This window comes from Tachypleus tridentatus, unplaced genomic scaffold, assembly GCF_004210375.1.
Source record: "Tachypleus tridentatus isolate NWPU-2018 unplaced genomic scaffold, ASM421037v1 Hic_cluster_2, whole genome shotgun sequence".
NCBI lineage: Eukaryota > Metazoa > Arthropoda > Merostomata > Xiphosura > Limulidae > Tachypleus > Tachypleus tridentatus.
In genome coordinates this window covers 21,528,487-21,544,840 of record NW_027467782.1, presented here as the reverse complement: position 1 = coordinate 21,544,840, position 16,354 = coordinate 21,528,487, and the positions used below count along the sequence as shown (strand labels likewise).

Below are 16,354 nucleotides of genomic sequence, written 5' to 3'. Positions count from 1 at the left end.
TGAAAACTCTAAAAGTGAGTTTTAGCTCATTCTAGAATGATTTTATTTATTAAGGATAGCCATTCAGCACAAATCCTGGGTGTCTGGCCTGTGGAAGCAGTGTTAAAAATTTGCAAACAGTCTAAAAAAAGTTGATTTATTCATATCAACCATTTGTAATTTTAATGTATTTGAACAGAAACTAAAATAAATGGTTATCTGTGTTGATGGTGGCACTATTTTTCTCTCACTTCGACTATCTGAATTAGATTTACATTGCTTAGCTTTAGGCCAGACCATAAAATAACTTGTTGTTGCAAAATTCATGGTTAAATTTCAAAATTTCTTAATCAGAATGAGAATTGATACATGAGTTAGTTTCATGCAAAGTAATCAATTAATTTTATGAAAATAATCAACTTGTGTGTCCAATTATTACCATCTTCAATATTCAGTAATCAAATATTAATCTTTTTAGAGGCAGTTCACGTCTTGCACAGAAAGCTGTCTTTTTTATGTCTGCCTCAGAAATTTCCATGCTACTTGTGAAGTTCTGCTGATTGTGTGAGTGACTAATTTCCTCACACAGGTTGTGTAGTAATGATGGATTACAGTCATGTTGACTAATTGTTTTTCAAATTACATTGTGATGCTTCTTGTTTGGTGATATTGTTTTGTCTGGTGCACATGAGATGGTGTGTAAGGTAAAGGTGAGACTGTTTCTTGTTTCTGTTTTTTAATAGTGTTCTTTGGCTAGTGTATGAAATCTGCTTTTGAAATAACCAAATACTTTGTTGAGGTCAGAAAATGACTTATTTGGGGTATATTCAGTGGTGGTGCACACCAACACACACACACACACACATCCTGAATAGATCAGATGTATTTAAGTTGGGTCTGGTAAAGGCAAATTCTGGGTGTTATTTATCTCATTTTACTGCTTTAATATCATGCTGAAAAGGTGGGTCAGTTCTTATAAACTTATGAGAAGACAGTGCATTAGCATTCAAAATATTAGTCAAACAAGGTATCCAAGGCTACCTTAACTTTTACCAGTGTTTGAAACTGCAGAATTTTCTGTTGACCTTTTAACATGTCTTTAACACTTTGTAATTTCATAATTATCATCAACATTGTCTGTAGAAAAGTATGAAGCAAAACAGTATGAAAGGCTTTGTAAAATAATACTTCCATACAGTTATCTTATAAGTACCACATTAATGTCAAATTCATAAAGTGTAATTTTCATCTTAACAGCTGTCACATTTTCTTTATTTTTAATGAACATTTATTAGATAATATGTTTTGAATATTTTAAAACTCTAATTATCTTTGTAATGCATAATTTGTTTACTTAATCAGTGAAATAGTATGCCATGTTTATTAAAGTTATTGATACAAAGGTTCAAACAAATTGTTGGTAATATAAGAGTAATCACACTCTACTCACATTACCTTAGGTAGATCAACAAGTAGGAAGAAAAAGAAGGAAATTGAGGACCTGAACTTGACATTCAAATATGTAACAACACAGAAAGGTAAAATACTACTATTTATATTGAGAAATAGGTTTTTTTCTGTCACCTTTCCTTGCTTGTGGAGAATGAAGTTAATGTTAGATAACACTGCACAACAAAGTTTTTGCTTCTTGAACACTGTTGGGTGTTCCTTATAGATTTTTGGCTGCTGATCATGAAAATCACATCCACATTTGCCCATTACGTATAGTTTCATTGAAATCTTCGGTTTTGCTACAATGGGAAAACAATATCAGGGCAACTGGAATTTGTCAATGCTTGCTGACTACTGTTGAACACTGGAACGTGATGCACTGGACATTGAATACAAACAAAAATCAGGAGCAAAACACTTTTAATTATGTTGAACTTAATAGCATATTAGAAACATAAACGCAATTAAATAAGTTATTGGCGGTAAACAGTTAATTGTCTATTTCTCAAAGTTTCTACGTGATGAAGCAAAACCAAATTTGTATTTGTACATACCCACCAGATACCTGTCACAATCAGCAAAACCTTTTCAGGAAGCAAAAAATTTCAAAAAAATTGTTGTGCAGTGTAATTTGTGTACGGAGTAAAAAGGTTTATTATTTTAATTTTACCTAATACAAATGTTAGATTAGACAAGCTTTCTCATAAGTTATTTTTATGTAATTCAAGAGAGAGTGTGAGCAAGAAATTCTGAAATTTGTATATTCCCATTGTTGTATGACTTTCCAGTAACATAACAAGTACGTGACATGTATCTCAGGACAACTGGTGATACCAAAATAAAACTGAGAACAATGTTTTGACCTTCTTAGGTCATCTCCAGATTAACAAAGAAAGAGTTTGCAACAGTTGTTCTGAAATACATTTTCACTTCAAGTTGGTTTCTTGTCATCACGAAATACGTGATATATTGTTAATCACTTAACCTCCCCCTACATGTTGATATGGCATGTTTTTGTAAACATATAAATACAAAGATTTTGATTTTTTTCCTTTTTTCCATTGTTGCTTTTGCTTGATTTAAGTGGTGTAAAATGAGCATGAGAATATGTCAATGTGAGGTTTAATAGTACTAAAAAACAGGATTTTATAGTCAACTGAAGACTTTTAAGAATTACTACATGAAGTGTTATTAATACAGATTATCTTTGGATACGTCAATGATCTGGCTGTCCAAGGTTTTTAAGATATTATTTCTTAGAAATAGCAAATAACATAAGTTGAATCTTTCAAACTGAGTTATTCAAGAAAAAGTTAAAATACTTTCCAGAATTACTGTGGTTTTTATACCTTATGTATTATATAGAAACTGAAATACATCATGATGTATTCTACCATATTAATATTGCTCTTCATATGTAGTCTTAAATGTGTTTAAAGATGGAACCTCTTTGCTTTCTACTTTTAGAGATACATTTCCCTGACATAAGTGAGGATTTTTTTAGCATTAGTCATATATAAAAGAATTTCTAAAGTGTGGAACATCAGGTTTACAATTTCACCCATTTAAAGTTCTAAATATTTATTTTTTCATTATTTTTTTAAGGTCTGGCACTAAAATTGTACTAATGTATAACTTGTAATTATAAATATTTATTCTTTATCAGTCAGAGTTAAATATTTTCTTTAGGAGTGGTTGGAAAGAAATAGTTTTATTCCATATGTGTTTTGCAGTTATAACACTTAGAGAGACATAAATCAGGTAGATAATTGTGACTAACCAACAATAATTGGCTTTATAAGTACAATGAAATTATTTACATAGCTAAAACTCATTCAAAACAAAAAGCATAAGCTATTATATTACTGTAATTTTATTGAATGTTATTTTTATAAATTTTAAAAATGCATGTTGGTACATTTTATCTGTTTTTATAACTTTAAAAATTAAAACAACTTATGTAACAAGTGTGTGGTACAAGTATTGTGTACATATTAACTGAAAGCATGAATTATTATACTGTACATAACTATCTTTAATATTAAATTAGTTTTCATAATTTTTGTGTGTTTTTCAATAGTTATGTCACTGATATTCTTAGGGTGAATCAAAACAAGTGTTCAAAGTCTGCTTTATGTAAATCACACACAACAGCATTGAAGTGTTTTATCTTGTTACTCTCAACATGGCTACAGTTCAGTTACATTCATCTCTTGCAGAAAGGTGATATAACTATTTTAATTTCAGGAACTGATCCTAAATCTGTACTGTATGTTTTTTATAAGTAAAGACAGTGTAAGAAAGGTGACAAATGCAAGTTTTCCCACGATGATGTTGAAAGTGAGAGTGAAAAGAAGAGTATTTATGTAGACTTGAGAGATGAAGGTCATGTAGTTTATTTTTTTATCTATGCATCTATTATCTGTTAACAATGTGAAGTGTAAAGGTCTTTTAAATCAACTGTATGGTTTTCTGTGTTTGCATTATTAGTGTTAGACAACTGAAGCATTTTAAGAGTTTAAATGGCAATCTTCAGTTGTACCTTTTAGAAACTTAATGTAGATAAATCTAATTCTGTTAAGGGTTTATATCTTTCTTTTCAAATATAAAAAGTTTAAATTCTATATTTTTTGGTCAAGATGAATTTTTATCTAATAAATAATTTGGATTTCAATCAGTTATTGCATACTGCACTTGATAAACCAGAATAAACATATGATATCATAGAAGAATATTCCTGCAGCTTTCAAATAGTCAAAAATATTTTCAGAAGTAAAACCACAACAACAAAAGAAACAAAATTCCTGTCTTTGGTATTTTTCCTCTTTTCCCTGAGCCTTACATTAAGATCACTTGTTCACATTTATGAGAGCTCTGGGTATCTAATATGTTGACAAACCAAATTACTGCTGCAGTAATATGTGATCAGTGTATTGACTATAGAAATTCCCATTATAGCTGAACATGCTACTGGTAAGATTTTCCAGGAATTTAGTTCAACGTTATATACAGACTAATTCTAAGGAAATTAGATTCATGGGTTTGGCCAGTGATTTCTTCTTCTTTTCAGTAAAACAATGTTTCTAAGTAAGAATGTAATCAATAAGAAGACATTTGAACTCTCTGTTTTTAACACTTTTTATTTTAGTCTGTCATATTCCACACCATTTCAGGAGTTTTAGTTTTCCACTACTTTTCATGCTTCCAAATTGTTTGCTTTGGGAGAGAATTGCTCTTCTTCTACTTTTGTTTCTGTTTATACCAGTTCTACTAGGGGACCGGAACATGTTGATAAACTTTACCATACTTCAAATCTGGTTGATATACCTATGGTAGTTGTGACTCAGATGTCATTTGTGTGGCTTTACTCTTATTTACACATGGAAGAATTGAGTGTTTCATGTCATTAATGTATGGATTTTGGTAAGTTAGATATTTATATGTCCTTTATCATCTAAGTTATTTTAAATGAATTGTAAATGAGATGTTGATTATTAATTGTGTTATTACTAGATACATTTAATCATTTTGCAAGTGCATTAATCTTACAGACTTTGTGGTCTCAACAGATTTCATGGCTTTGTTAGTTCATTATTAGTAATTTAACTAGGTATGTTTAGCCTAGATTGTTTGTAAGTTGCAATTATTACTACTAGTAACATATAATTATTTTATTTTTCAAAATTGTTAATTATGTGCTAAACCATTTTCCCTTCATAATCCACAATTTAATATTCTTCCCCAGTGTCCACTTCATTGCTCTAAATCATGTTTTCCATTTCAGAACTTTCCTGTTTGTTTGGACAAACCTTAGTTCTTTTTTACTCTATGAGAATTTGTGCTCTTCTCTCTGTGAATAACTAGATAATGTTTGCTTCTACTCATTCACAGTCCATTGACCACCACTGATTCTACAAGATACAATAGAGGGAGGATTCCTCATGACAGTGGGGGAAATCCATTCTTAACTCCTCTCAATAACCCATTCATTTGGGTAGTTTTCTTCTTTTTAACCTCATTTGGGCCTAGCCTTCTCCTTTTCAGGTTTGGAACAAGCAGTTCACATGTTCTTCACCTCACATTTCTTGCAGTTAAATGTATTATATCTTTGAGGGGATGTGAACTATGGATCAAACTTGTATGTATTCACTTTAGTGGGAACTGAGAGATCAGTAAAACTTCTCACCCATACACACTGCCTGCATCCATATACTAGTAACAACATTTACTAGTTCATGTCTTGCCTTACGTATTGTATGTTATAAAATGTTTTTCATTTTAAGTTGAATTTTCTTCATTAGTAAAACTTGTGATTTCTTTACTAATGTGATATTAACGTGCATTTGCTTACAGAAGAACTGAGTCATTTAACCAATCAAAATAAGTGTTTGTGATAATTATTTTAGCAATCAATCAAAATTATGATTAAATCAGTTGTCATGAAAATAATAAACTAATTGAAATTAATGTTTCTAGTTATTCCAAATATCCGGATGATCAAAATATTTGTTAGGTACAAACTTGCATAAGAGGCAGGTGTGGGGATGCTTTATGACTTCCATTGCCATTAAATTTACTATTCCTGTCATTGTTTTTGCAAAGCTACAGAAGCTATTTACCACTGTACCAGTTTTGAACCATTGACTGTCAACTTTCTGGCTATTTTAATAATTAGGTGTGAATTTATTGTATTTTGATTTTTTTCTCGCACTGTGATGTTTTTACTTTACAATTGTATCACTATTATTTAAAGTTATATTAGTATGAGCCCAAGTGGTCCAGTCATTCATATTTTTAGTATTTAATAACTGTATTCTTCAGTTCTGTATGAGAGAATACAGGTGAAGTGAAAGGATCCATAGGGGTAAACTTTATGCACATTTTTCAGAGATTAATAATAATATTGTTTAATATTATATTTAAATAGACGTTAATTTAAGATAGAGATCAAGGGAGTTGAAACCCCATCCCTTATAGCTTTTCTTTTTTGAAAAGTAGTACCTGTATCATTTAATGTTTTTATCTGTGGGGTCTTAACTCCTCCCTCTATTTAATTAGGAAAATAGTCAATAGTATTGAAAATAAATATTAGGTTTCAATATCTGTTTGATTGGTCTATTAATTACCTTTATTATTATTTATTTGAATTTAGTTTATTTTGAATCTATAACAGTCAGGTGTAGCTTCAGCCATTAACTTATGAATACAATAATATGAACATCAACTGAATGTTTCCCTGGTAAATTATCAGGCCTTGGCTTTTTTCCAGAAATTAGCAGTGTGCATGCATTCTAGACTTTATGGAGATTTGTTTTTATTAAAGTTAGTGTTATTTTTCGAAATTTATAATACACAATGGGAGGGGTTCAGACATTTTCATTGTTGGTTGGTTAGCTTGGCATTTTATGGCACAAAGCAACTAGGCTATCTACACCAGATATTTTGGTAATGAAGTTATAAAACATTTACCTTTTTTCTCTAAATAATAATAAAAACTTTATTTCAACCAAAATTTTGAAATAACTATTTAATGGTTGTTATTTTTTACATCATTTGTAGCCCTTATATTTATGACACCTGTAGCTCTTGTAACATATGCCTACTTTAAAATCTGTTTTTCATTGTTTGAAAGTTATAATGTCACAAGTGTTTTAGTACTGTTGATATCCAAAATAAGTGAAAATGCAAGTGACAAAAAAGAATTGAAAACAGACTGATGTTTGGAAACACTAAAATGTGAATAGAGGTGTAGACATGGTTTTCCTTTCAAAATATAATAATTTATTTCAATTAAAGTTTAAAATGTTTGTTTTTATTTTCTAATTGATCACATAAGTAGAAATAAAGATATAGATTTTAAATTGTTCATTACAACCTATACGAACTAATAATAATAGACTTTCTAATTAATTTTATCACTAATTACTTGTAACACATAGGTATAAATTAAGAAAACATTGAATGTGATGTACATTTATTAATTAAACCACTAGAAGTCTAATTAAACCCCCTCTTTATAAAAGGAAAAAGAGAACAGTTGCTAAGAAAGTTTAAATATGCTTGGATATAGTACATAGTTAGACTATCATGTGTTGATAAAGTTAAAATATATGAAATGCTTTACGTTTCTCAATGACCAACTATTAGAGCTGTAAGAATTATTGTTGATTTCTTGTTGCTCTAATTCTGAATTTTTACTACATGATATATGTAGTAAATATATATATAATGAAAACGTAATTTTTTTTTAGTGATAATATAATCATTTTTAAACAATCTACTTAACTCTGCATACAGTAGTAATTCTTGTGTGCCTACTCTTGAGTTTTTGCTCATGCCACTAATCTTGAATTATTTCCCACCTTAATCACATGTTTTGACATGAATTCAATTAGTACATAACACAGTCATCATGTACCGTGTTTCTCCGAAAATAAGACAGGGCTTATATCAATTTTCACTCCAAAATATGACACTAGGGTTTATTTTCGGGGGATGTCTTATTTTGATATATTGAAAAAATGAAGCTACAAAGTAAAAATTATAAGACCTCTAAATAAATAGAAATTACGAAAAACATTCAGAAACTCAATTTGATCAATACTTAAACAAACTAATTAACTAACTATTAAACTAATTAATAAATTATTTTTTTTTTATTTCTTTCCTCTTCCTGCCACTCTTAACTAGGGCTTATATTAAAACTGTCCCCAAAAATCACACTAGGTCTTATTTTATGGGTAGGTCTTATTATCGGAGAAACACGGTAGTAATATCCCTTCATTAGTAGGAAAGTCATGCATCCTTCATACTTATGGGTCCCTACAAGAACTTGCACTTGAAATTATCTCATTTCTTTTTATTTTGAAAGATTTTTTGCAATCTTTGTGATTCATTTATTAATCTAATTTATCAAGTTACTATCTTTTTGATAAATTCTTATGACTTTCATGAAATTTATAATTGTTTCTTTTCATGGTTTCTGTGCAAGTGAGATCTATTTGTGTGTGACACCTTTTTCTCTGTCATTTACATTCCCCAGTCTTTCGTACATGACTTACATCTTGCTTCACTCATTTGCCACAAGGTCTTCAAGATGCTCTTCTTTCCTTGGAGTCTTGGGTGGAAGTTTCTTGCCATCATTTTATCATGTCTTTACTCTATCATCTTTATCATTCCTTGACCCATGTACACTTGTTATTTCATAATTTCCTCTTCTCACTTTCTCTGCCTCCTCTGACCATACTCTCCTCCCAGGGGGTTATCCTTTGTCTATTCTACTGGTAGCTGCCTCTAACCTTTGAACCTAGTTGACTTGGTTCCTGTTGAATTGCTTTTTTTATCTTTTCTACTCACTTCATAACTGACCTTTTCATCACTTTGCTTTTTACCCTTTGTCTATTGTCTCTTCCTCCTATTCCTCTCTCCCTATTGTTTTTCTTCTGTTTTCTGATCCTTAGCACCATTGTCTCAATGACACAGTGTTAGAGCTTTTGGCTTTAAATGCCTTATAGAATGTTATTTTTCCCTTTATGGGTTACTGTTCCCACCTCTTTGTTGAATCCTGGAGACTGATATCTTATCATTGTACTTCTCTAAACCACTTCTAATGATTTCCTTGTTCTAAATAAAGGAGTTTCACTGTCTTAATAGGTTGTTTTCCCCCAACCTTTAATTCATCACCTTCAAATAATCCCATCATCACAATACACACTGTTTTGAGGTTCTACTTTTAGGCATGACTCTTGCTCCTCATGTCTCTAGCCATGTTATGAGGGCTTTAACATGCTACATTCACAGTCTTGACCTTTGTTTCTTTTCCATTCTGGACACATGGCTGCATTTTGCTTCTACCTTTTCCACAGGTACATTCATTATTAATTAATAAACAATTTCTCTCAAAAGGCATGTCTTAATTTTTGGGCTGTTTCTGACTCTTATATTTGTTCCTTTTCTCTTCACTCCTTATTTGGGCTCATCCATTTTCACTTTGTTTGCAAATTATGGAATATCTGGTTACCTGAGCTCTTTTGATCCAAAGGTCACATAACGAACAGTCTGGCTGTATACACCATCTTGCTTGTGTTATTCATTTCTGTATGTGTTTTCTGCCATCTCCCCCTCTCTCTCCCAGTGTTTTGTTGAAGTTATGTAACACCCCTTGTCAAGTCCTGTTGATAGCACATTATTGACCAGCTCTTTCTTGGCTTCCTCCTTTTCCAACTTTCTTTATTACTCTTTCATATGGGAATGTTGTCCTTTATTGTTCACATGTGGGATTGTCCATTTTTTTTTCTCAGTGGGCACTTTCTCATGTTGTATTGCTCTTCTTTTGTACTGCTTGATTCATCTTTTCACTCTAGGATCCCAAACACAGTTTGTAATGGTCTGTCCAGATGATGAACTCCTTCCTGTACGGGTAGTTCTGGAACTTTTTAATGGTAAGTATGATGACTAGACACGCTCATTCAGTAACAGAGTAGTTCTTACTACTTAACAGCTTTTTACTTGTATGTGCTACTGGAAATGGTCCATCTCTGTATTATTGTAAGAGCACTTTCCCAATTTCAATGACTGAAGCATCAGCCTAAACAGTCAATCGTTTGTTGAAGTCTGGAATGCAACCAGGTGTCGTCATTTCGACTTTACTTTGTTCAATAAGCCTTTCTTGGTCAGGTTAGTCAATGGTGCACTAATTTCAACATAGTTTGGGATGAATTTCCTGTAATATCAAAATAAATCCAGAAAGGACCTGACTTGTTGCATTTTAGTCAGAGCTAGTGTATCTTGTATTTGTAATACCTTCTTTTCCATGGCCGTCTTTCAGTCCCAGTACATAATATGCGGTGTAGCACTTGGATGATCTGATGGTGAGACCTGCTGCTCTCATATGTTGTAACAGCTTTCTACATTTCTTCCTATAGTCTTCCCATTTCACAGTGTGTGTCAGGATGGCATCTGCATAGTGCTTGATATTGGTGGTGTTGCACAGCATCCTCCTTATCATGCAGTTGAATGTTTCTGCAGAGTTGACTTAGCACCTACTGAAATTGGTAACATCCATCTAGTATTAAAAATGTTGCCTTCTCTGTAAATCCTGTCTTCATTAGGATTTGACAGTAACCTTTACTGAGGTTGATCTTTGAAGAGAATCCGACCTGATAGTTTCTAGGTTGTCCATAGGTTCAGAGTTGAACTTCATCACAAGATTCAGCTTTCGGAAATTTATTTAGAAACAGTTAACATATCTCTAATTTTTGAGATTAAAACTGGTAAATGGTAGGCTGAATTTGAAAGCTTAACAATTCCAGCTTCCAACATTGCCTCAGCTTCCTGCTTTGTAAGGTATTTCGTTGCATAAGGCATCTAAAAGGGCTTCACTTTAGCTGGATACCGTGTTGTTGTGTTGCACAAGGCCTATCTTTCCTGGTCTATCTCTTCTCTTTCCATTCTTTTATCAAAATTTGACATGATTATATATCATGTAATCTCCATGCTATTTGCACTTTTACTATAGTTTTGCACATATTGGTCTATTTATTTCCACTGTCCTTCTCACTTTCTTCTAACACAACTTACCACTGTGTAATCATGGCTGTGGCTTACCAAATGTTATACACTTAGTTAATAGTAATGTAAATTTATAAGTGTGTTGGACCACGAAATTTTCTACAGTAGGTATGTCTGATTTGCTGGCAGTGAACTTGACAAAAAATGAACAACATGCACTCCACTTGTTTTTTAAAATAATATATGTTTGAAACAAGTTAAATGTATGTACAAAATTATTTACATTATGGAGATAATATTTGTATTTTAGACACTATTCAGTTTTCTTTTTATTGTCCAAAGTCCACTCAAGCCAATTCAACTGTTTTAGAATTCAGTTGACAAGCTTAACTTTTATTTCTTTTAATCACAGTAGTATCATGATATCACATGAGCTACTACGGTTGTATCCTTAACTTTCAGTATTATTCTGTTTTTTGTACTTCCAATTATCATCTTTCTTTTGTTGAAGTCCACATATGTGGGTTCAATTGGTTTAGAACACCCTTTTATGAGACATAATATTCTCCTTATCTCTTTTAAACTTTAAATGTCACTCTAACCTACCAACCATTCACTTCCACAACAGTTAACTTTACAAAGTCTAACTTTTCTGTGACAGAAGTTCTCTCTCATGTGACTTTTACTCTTTTTTCATTCATCTAGTTATAGTTATTTATACATGTATCACAGTCTTGACATCACTGGATTGTAAACACAGTGTTCAATAGTCTCAACATCAGTGAGTTACAAAGTAAATTAATTAGTAACACTACCTGCACTAAACAGTCTTATATTCAAGTTGGTGTAAAGTTTAGACATAAGTTTCCTCTGAATACTTTGTTGTTACATTATTATTGAATAATATCATAATTTTATAAAGTTATATTTCCTGTACATAAATCGTTATCTGTATGCATTCATAAAATTACATCTTGCTCTATGTAATTTATAAAATTACGTTCTGTTTGTGCTTTATAATATATTATTGTATTATATATAATTTTTACAATTGTGTCATTACATTCTGTGTACTTCAAGAGAGCAGCTCTTAGGTCTAACTTGACAAGAATTTCATTTTAAACATTTTTGGCTTGGAAAAAGTATTTTATTCTCTGTCTATCCACACTTCAATACAAGTTTACTTATTGAATTTCATATTTTGTACTCTTGTCTTCCTCTTTATGTTTATAAAGGATAGTATACTTTTAATATATTTTCATAAAAATGTACACAAGTTGTTATCATTGTTTTAAGTTGTTTAGATTTTTTATACACAAGACTTTATTGACTTATAACAATTTAGATCTTTATTACATTCTTTTAATGAAAACGTGTGTAAAGTGTAACAGTTAATATATAAATTTGGGAAATAAGTACATACACACATATATAAGTATAAAAGATATTGTGTACAAAAATCTTTATATTTGTCTGATTGCATGTTTGTTCAATATTTAATTGAAATATATTTTGTAACCATAGTATCAACAACAACATTGTTTTGATTTGTAGATAGCAGAGAAGAAGGAAAAAGTTCAAGTGGAACAGGACAGGAAAAAAGCAGAGTTTAAAGCTGGTCATCACATTGGTGTAAGTGATATTGTAAAACTGTATGACTATCATCATATGATGAGTATTATTAGTAAGTTAAAGTTTGTTGACCATCATCATGGTGTGATTATAATAGATGAACTCCACTGGTCACCCTTTAATTTAATGAAATATAACTACTTGTTATCATCTATTGTAAATATTGATATTGTTTGATTGACGTAAGAAGTAAGTGATCAACAGTTTGTAAAATCATTCTTGAAATTACTGATCATCACTGTTATATAAATAATAATATATTTATTTTCAACATAGCTTGTACTTTACTTAAGAAGAGGTAAGCTAATCTTACAATTAGCAAGACAACTTGATGTAGAATTTTAACATTATATAGTACAAAATGCATTATTGAGTGTTGTCATAGAGCATATTTAAACTTGTCAAGTTTATTCTTTTCATTGTATCTACATTACTGTTATCTAGTGAAGCTGTGTTAAGAAATATAATTATAGACTTAACATATAAATATTACTTTTAAATTTTGTCAATGCTAACGTGTATGAGATATATTTATCATAAAAGTTGAGGGCATTGGAACATATAAAAATTTAATCTTTGTAAACTTTCTTTGCAGTTGCACAACTGTGATTCATATCTGGAACTAACAGCCGAGACCCTTATCCTGCAACAAATGTAGGATTAACATTGTTACCTAATCTTCATGAAGTGAACAGAAGAAAAGCAAACCTATATGGTAAGAAGATGTAGTCAGTATCAAGTATTACATTAAGAAAGTAACTGTTATAGTTGTGCCTTAAATTTAATTCAAGTGTCTGTTGAAGTAGGAAAGTTATAGTTAAGGTTTAATATGAAGTATCTATTTTAATAAGAGAATTGTTGACAAAATTTTAAAAAGTATGTTATAATAATATGAAGTTAGAACATAATATAAATTCGCTGTTAAAATAAGATTTTGTTAAAAACCATTATTATGAACTGTAATAATAATTAATTTGTATTTAATGCTTATTAATTTAAAAAAAAGATGTTCAGACTTATTTAATGAAACCACAAATATTTAATTTGTAGAATACATCATGACATTTAAAATGTTAAAAGAAAGGTAGGTCTGTGAAAGGTAGTTTGCAATTTTTTTTACAGATATTAAAAAGCCTTAATGAAGCTTTTTACTAATAAGAATGATAAATGTATTGATATATGTAAAAATTATATATTTGCTTTGTTAGTTATTGTCAGTATTTCAAAATGTATTGAGAAAAATCAGGACAGATTGTGTTGATTAAATATCATATAGATAATTATAGCAGTAATTGTTGGTATTGTTGTTAGTGGTATTTTGTACTAACATGGTGTTCATTATGATTGTTTTATTAAATAAATTTGTAGGAGATGAGAGGAAGCTCCCTGAAGCAGCTGATTGAGAAGATCATCTTGCTGCTACAGTAGATGGAGAAGCTGTTCCAATCAATGAAAACCTATTTGATGAAGAATTGGATGTGGAATAACCAATGCATAATAAGTAGAAATCCTATAAAGTTACAATGTCTGAAACTTAACTGTAGTGTGTGTAACTGAACCTTGACAGTGACTTGTGTCTTCCAGATTCTTCTTTAAGATAATTTCAAGATTGTTTTACAAAGTGCTGATGCCCTACCACAGATATGATCTGTACCACTAGTAGATGTCTGCTCTTCATTTATTTATTACTTACCTACCTATAGCTGAACATTTTTTGTTAATAGTTAAAAAAACAACACATTCTATTGAACCTGATGTTTTACCTTTCTCATTTTGTTCAAAGCAAGTTATTAAGTTTGGTTTAAGCAGTTTATTGCTCAATGCAGTGATTAATATAGTGTTTCTAGAATTGAAATGCTAAAGTTACCTTAAAAACAAAAATTGTGTAAGATTAATAAAATGTTTTAAGTAAAACAAGATATAACAGGAGTAAATGTGATTTTTAAAGAGCAATAATTTTTCTATCTTTATGAATTTGGTTGTGAAATGTATATTTTTCATTGAATATCTCGTTATAAATATTCATTATTGCAAATTAAGTGGTGAAAAATGAAGCAGTGTGAGTATAATTCATTGATTGGCACATATCAAATAGTGTTTTTAATTTTTGTAAATCCATAGTTGTATTTATTGAATACAAAAAAAATATTTAATCAACTTTCTACAAAATTCACAGAAGGATATAAACAAAAGTAAACATTATGTATTTCTGACAGTCATATGGAAATAACAAAAAGTAAAAGCAGATGTATTGATATTTAACCCACACAGTGTGTCTGCACTGAATTACTAAGCTCAAATTTAGACTTTGAATATGGACCAAACAAACAGTGAGAGAGTTTGCAACTGATGAAACTACATTCTAATCATAAAAGTAATACAGTCTGAACACTATATTAAGTTACCTATGCTCATAACTAGGTATATTTTTATTTCTGATCTATGTAAAAGACTTGCTTTGATCAAAAGTTAATATTAATTCTTTACCAATTTCTTGTGATATCCTGATCAGTTTTTAATTTAATTACATTTACAATAATATCAAGTTAATGCATACATACTTTACAGATAATTGAATGTTACTAAAAGTTATTTCTCATCCATGTTCTAGGTTTGAAACTGAGCCTAATCCCCAAACTAAGTAATTCAGTTTTTAAATGTACAAATAGTTTTTCTGTATATTTTTATTTTAATTATGAAATTTTAAGCATAATTCTAACATAGTAAACTGTGAAACCTGAATACATTTATTTAATGGTTTGTCTTATTTTACTGCAAAAAAGCAACTACTAGATGAAATAGTTTAAAACTTCAGAATTATTTTTATGAATTGTATAACTTGCACAAATAAAAGTTAACATTTTTATACTGAAACCGTATTTCAGACAGGTATTTACCTCTTCTCACCTCAAAGCTGTTTCAATCTTGATTTGCTCTCTAAACATTGCAAAAAAAACTTTTCACCTAGCTCATCAGTCTTTTAAAACATGTACTGATCATGCAACAACCTTCCAACAATCCTTCTGTACCAGCACAGCTAATGCAGTCTATTATTCTAGCATAATCCTCAAGTCCAAGAACTGATTCATTTGGTTTTTCCTTGGGGGCATCACTTCACATAAATAAATCTATAAACATTTTACCGCATCACATCTTTTATGTCCAACATATTGAATGCAATATTTTGCTTGCAAATTGTCAGTGACTTGGGTAGTTAGCTACATGTGTTATCGAGCGACCTCTACAATTCCAAAAAAGTGCCAAGCGAATCTGCAAGAAAATTATCGTCATATTAAGAACATTAAAAAGCGTACGTATGCTCATATTCTTGTCATTGTGAGTAGAATGGAATATTTTGTAATTCTAGCAGTATTATTAGTTTAAAAGGTGACAAATAGGACTTGGCTGATATCACAATAGTTGTCTCCAGATCCTAAGGTAAGTAATTAATGTGATTTTAATCTGTAATGTTTAATATTAAATTAGTACTAAAACTGGCGCTCATACCCACGAAATGTGTAAAGCTAAAATTCTACGTCGGATGTTGATCAAAGTTGGTATTAGAGGTAGTTGTAAGTTAATTATTGCAATTACAAACTATAAATTAAAGTACATCAAAGTGTATATGAGATTGGGATAAATGGCTCATTTATTATTTGAGTTCATAATGTTTTGTGGTACAATAACTTGTAAGTTCCTCAAAATTTCGAATAGAAAGACTTACATTTTCAAAGCAGTATAGTTTTGTAATAAACTTTTCAAATTCCGAGTGAAAATTCGT

At 30.4% G+C, this 16,354-nt stretch overlaps 1 long non-coding RNA gene across 3 annotated transcripts; it reads left to right on the top strand.

The window, feature by feature from the left end:
- Window positions 1-1,289: 1,289 nt before the first annotated feature.
- On the top strand, window positions 1,290-15,420 carry LOC143242514 (uncharacterized). 3 transcript variants are annotated; one of them, XR_013022846.1, is made up of 5 exons: window positions 1,290-1,517; window positions 3,679-3,816; window positions 12,496-12,573; window positions 13,169-13,288; window positions 13,942-15,420. It is a non-coding gene; the product is annotated as an uncharacterized LOC143242514 (long non-coding RNA). The 3 variants fall into 3 exon arrangements; XR_013022847.1 differs by lacking the exon at window positions 3,679-3,816; XR_013022845.1 differs by lacking the exons at window positions 1,290-1,517; window positions 3,679-3,816 and adding an exon at window positions 4,011-4,854.
- Window positions 15,421-16,354: the final 934 nt, after the last annotated feature.